Source organism: Myotis lucifugus, unplaced genomic scaffold (assembly GCF_000147115.1).
Source record: "Myotis lucifugus unplaced genomic scaffold, Myoluc2.0 scaffold_40, whole genome shotgun sequence".
Taxonomy (NCBI): domain Eukaryota; kingdom Metazoa; phylum Chordata; class Mammalia; order Chiroptera; family Vespertilionidae; genus Myotis; species Myotis lucifugus.
The window spans coordinates 19,823-25,171 of record NW_005871088.1 but is presented as its reverse complement, the minus strand read 5'-3'; the positions used below and the strand labels follow the sequence as shown (position 1 = coordinate 25,171).

The 5,349-nt window shown below is 48.6% G+C and overlaps 1 pseudogene; it reads left to right on the top strand.

Moving 5' to 3' along the window:
* The first annotated feature begins 311 nt into the window (after positions 1-311).
* Positions 312-5,107, top strand: LOC102421752 (annotated as a pseudogene).
* Positions 5,108-5,349: the final 242 nt, after the last annotated feature.

The window sequence follows — 5,349 nt, the reverse complement described above, 5'->3', positions numbered from 1 at the left end:
CATGAGTCCCTGAACACAGAGGCCTCAGCTCAGCAGGACTTGAAGGCTTTCATTCCTTAGCAACCAGGGTGGGAAGGTCAGCCAAAGCGCATGGGGCTCACAGTTTGATTACTGCTTACTGAATACCTGTCATGTGCCAGGTCTCTGGTAACAGAGAGTAATCACACCTCTTGCCTGCAAGTGCCCCCAGGCCAGTCAGGGACAGTTCATTTCAGTGCTGGGCGATGAGTAAGCACTTGTGGCCATGGTGGAGAGGCACCTCCCCAAGCAGGGCAGGGCAGGTAGGAGGAAGGGCAGTCTGCACTGCCTACCAGGAGCAAGTGGCCCTTTAAGCAACGCAAGGAGGAGGGTCACCTGGCCCAGAGGCTGGACTGGGGTGGACAGTGAGTGAAATTCCTTCGTGAGGATGGTGAGCTGATGGGGGCAGAGCAGGTCACAGGCCCCCAGGGCTGCTGCTGTTTGGTTTGCACTGTTGTATCTCCAGTGATCGCTAGGTTGTTTTGTGGTGATGCAAGATTCAATTTCTGGGAGGCTCTGCCTTTCCACGTCTTCACTTTGCCTAGTTGGGCTTGGGAGCTCCTTGTATTTTATCCTCTCTAACTGTTTGTCCAGAGAAGTGGTGCCTTAATGTTTTGGTTGAGTCATCTCATGACCTCTTTTAATTTTTTAATATTTAGAGAGTGATAGAGAGAAGGAAAAACAGAGAGAAATACCAAAGTGAGAGAAACACGGCGATTGGTTGCCTCCTGCATGAGCCCTGACCAGGGCCAGGGCCAGGAAGGGGCCTGCAACTGAAGTACCTGCCCTTGACTGGAATACAACCTGGGAACCTTCTGTGTGCAGGCTGACGCTCTATCCACTGAGCCAAACCAACTAAGGCTCATAACCTTCTTCCTGTCGGTGTCCATACCACTGACAGTGTCCCAGATGATGAATATCATTGTCCAAGAAGGGACAGCAAAATACCCCTGGACGGCTGCGTTTTGGACAGCCTCAGGATCTATTCCATCTCTGTGACCATAGAAGAGGGGGTGGTAAGGTTCAGGTGCATGCAGAACCATGGAGCAGCCCTCAGTGAGGGGAATGGAGCCGCAAAGTGTGCAGTGCGATGACCCACTGGGTTCTTGTCAGGGGCCGGGTTAGTCCTGGTGGACTCCACTTTGCCCTTCACCTGGCTTTAGGCTGCCGCCTCATCTGGTTATAGCTCCCCAGGAGTCTCCTGATGGCACCCTTGACTTCCTTGTTTCTGAGGCTATAGATCATGGGGTAGAGCATGGGAGTTACATTGGTGTAGATTAAGGACACGATCTTGTCCTGTTCTGGGGTGTAGCATGACTTGGGGCGAATGTAGATGAATATTGCACAGCCATAGTGCAGAAGAGAGACCAGCAGGTGCCCGGCACAGGTGGAGAAGGCTTTGCTCCTGCCCTGGGCTGAGTGGATGCTGAGGATGGCGGTGATAATGAATCCGTAGGAGAGCATATCAGTAAGAAGGGAATCAACAGGATGAGCGTGCAGACCACGAAGACAGCAATCTCATTGGCTCGTGTGTCTGAGCAGGCCAGGAACAGCACAGCAGGGATGTCACAGAAGAAGTGATTGATCTCATGGGACTGACAGAAGGGCAAGAGGAATATCAGGGTGGTAAGAGTGAGTGAGAGTGCAAAGCCGCTGACGCACGCCAGAGCCAGCATCTGCAGACAGAGGACCCTGGTGATGATGAGTGTGTAGCGCAGGGGCTTGCAGATGGCCACGAAGCGGTCGTAGGCCATCACAGCCAGGAGGAAACACTCTGCTCCTCCCAGAGCGATGAAGAGGTGCATTTGCAGAGCACAGCCCAGCATGGGCATCCGCTGGCTGCGGGACAGGACAACTGGCCAGCATGTTGGGGACAATGACCAATGTATAGCACATTTATTTATTTCGGAGAGGAAGGGAGAGGGAGAGAGAGACAGAAACATCAATGATGAGAGAGAATCACTTATCGGCTGTTTGGAGCTTAAGGTGTGGTTTTTCTGCAGCGGGGCCATCCTATATTCCCCTGTGGAACTCCTGGGCTGGAAAAGGCAGTGTTCTAGCAATTGTCCAAGTTGTGGGAGACTCTGCAGCCCTTTCCACAGATGAGAGTGTAGCCACCTCTCCAGGGCCTCCAACCCACTTTGCCAGGCTTGGCCCTGGTCTACGTTCTATGAGCTTCTTACATTCTGCCCTCTGGTCACTGAGAATAAAGAACTGCTCATTGAAATAGTTTTATCATTCATGCCACAGCCCCCTTATGTCCTTTACTTTCACTCAGTTCAAACACACCCTTTTCTAGGGTGGATTAAGAGGAGAGGGAGCATTGCATTTCTCCCCACAAACCATCAAATAAGTATTCTCTTTCGAACTCTAAGCGTCCTATGTACAAAGCTAATTACTTCTTTAATTAAGCACTCCTCGCTCTTATTAGAGCTCTTGTCATGTTTAAGAACGTTTGCTGCTCTTGGTCACCAGTAGACCAAGGCATGCATTTTCAGGAACCCAGGATATCTGACTGAACTCACCTCTCACCCCATCACTGAAGACTGATCTCGGCTAGCTAACAGTCTAGATACAGAATAAGCTGCCTTGGAATCACTTGTCTGTGAATCCTGAGGAGCTGTTCCGGGAGATATGGACAAGCATTCTGCTGGTTTCAGGGGATGTAGAAATAGGATTGAGACACAAAGAATCACCCAAGTGTCTGCATACTGGGTTGCCATGATACTCAGTCTCATAACAGTTATCCTTGGTGCAGGAAAAGCCCGGGAGTGATTCTGAATGAATGCTTTATTGCTGCTGTCTTGAGATTCATAATGATTTTTAAATTAGGGGCTCAGCATTTTCATTTTGTACTGGGCTTTGCAAATTATGTCATCTGTCCTGGCCTCTAATATGGTTTCTTTGTCCGAAAGCCCTCTAATTTCAGGCTTGCTTCTTTAATAGCTCATAACCCTCTTTTGCATGCATTTATTTATGTGTCGGGTATCCAGTTTTCTGACTGCTGGTTCCCGAGGGCATGGACTTTCTTATCTCTTTTTTTCCAGTGCCTATAAGAGTGCTTGATAAATCATAAGTAGCCAGAGAGTTTGTCGAATGATTGAATGCTGTAAAGAGCCCGAAAGAATATTCCCATAGACAAGGTAACAAGCATATCATTGGGATAGTGCCACATTTGGTATCAAGTGCACCATAAAAGGGGTCATTAATTCTGGACACTCCCTCCCTGCCTCCTCTTTAACCACTTTTCTCTGTCTGAGCCATAAGCTGCTTTAATGCTTGATTGCCCACATAGATTCTCTGTTCACCTGATTCCCTAGGCCAGTGATGGCAAACCTTTTGAGCTCGGAGTGTCAACATTTTGAAAAACCCTAACTTAACTCTGGTGCCGTGTCACATATAGAAATGTTTTGATATTCACAACCATAGTAAAACAAAGATTTATATTTTTGATATTTATTTTATATATTTAAATGCCATTTAACAAAGAAAAATCAACCAAAAAAATGAGTTCTCGTGTCACCTCTGACACACGTGTCATAGATTCGCCATCACTGCTAAGCTGAGCAGGGAATTTGTACTGACCCAGACAACCATGTTAATGGACCAAGCAGAGCTGTTGTTAACACTCCGGTGTGGGGTGAATTTCCCGCCAAAATATAAGATGGCTCTGTCTTTTGGTTTTGTTCCATCCACCAAAAGGGTGGATTACAAACAAATATTTGGTAATACGCAGTTACAATCGGCCCGAGTTTACACGTTTCCCGCACTCCACCGCAAATCTATATGAACCGAGTTAAAGACGGCTCCCGCGGAGTACGCGCAATTCACGCGAGCCCACTCCAAGTGTTAAGGTTCAGAGAGACAGTTTTGACCTTGGACTTAGGCATACCTTCACCCTGGCCAACTGAGCTGCAGAGTGTGAGAGAACTACATGTGAGACCAAACATTGGGACTTCTAAGAGCATTATGTAAAGGGGCGCCATCCTGAGCACCATCTACAGGCTGGTCCTAGCCCTGCCACTCTAGCACCCAGGGCTGGCCCTCGGCCCACCCTGGTGTGAGTTGTCTGGGATTCGAGGCGGCTCAGGCAGAACAAGCACCAACGGTAAGGAGGCCAAGAAACTTGTAGGCCTCTCAGAGAAGGAGAATCTCATGAGGAATAACCAAGTGCTGGGGATTGGAAGTGGTTCTACAGTTGCCCATGCTGTGCAGCAAATAGCTGAGAGAATGAAACAAGGGAATGTGAACCTTGTCTGTGTTCCCACCTCCTTCCAGGTCCATCAGCTCATCCTGCAGTCTGGCTTAACTCTCAGTGACCTGGACCGACACCCAGAGATCGCCCTCGCCCTTGCCCTCGATGGTGCTGATGAAGCAGATGCTGATCTCAATCTCATCAAAGGCGGTGGAGGCTGCCTGACCCAGGAGAAGATCGTGGCGGGCTATACCAGTGCTTTATCGTGATGCCAGTTTCAGGAGAGATTCAAAGAACCTTGAGGATCAGGGGTACAAGTGATTCCTCATCAAGGTCATCCCAATGACTCACGTCCCAGTGAGCTGAGTTTGGGGGCATGGTTGAACTTCAAATGGCCATCAACAAGGCAGGTCCCATGGTGATGGATAATGGGAATATGGGAATTTTATCCTGGCCTGGAAGTTTGACCGTGTGTACAAATAGAGTGAAGTGAACACAGCTATCAAAATTATCCCAGGTGTGGCCCTGGCTGTTGTGGCTCAATTGGTTGGAGCATTGTCCTGTATACTAAAATGTTTCGGGTTCGATTTCCAGTCAGGGGCATATGCCTAGATTGTGGGTTTGCTCCCCAGTTGGGGCAGATAAGGAAGGAAACCAATTGATGTTTCTCTCTCTCTCTCTCTCTCTCTCTCTCTCTCTCTCTCTCTCTCTCTTTCTCAAATCAATAAGCATACCCTTGGGTGAAGGTAAGAAAAAAAATGATGCCAGGTGTGGTGGGAACAGACTTATTCATCAACATGTCTGAGAGTCTCCTTTGGGATGCAGGACAGCTCAGTGAATACGAGGGAGAAGCCCTTCTATTGGCCCGAGAGGCATGGCGTGTATTCACCTTGAGTCCCCAGCCCACAGCCAGGTGGACATGCCTCTCCAGGAGCCTTTGCCTTAATGTATGTGCCAGGGTGGTTGGGGAGTTAAATTCAGCCTTCTAAAGTATTGTGGTTAAAAAAAATATGTTTTCATTAATTTTAGAGAGAGGAAGGGAGAGGGAGAGAGAGAAACATTGATTGGCTGCCCCTCTCATGTATCCCAATTAGGGATGTGCCCTGACTGGGAATCAAATTGGAGACCTTTCAGTG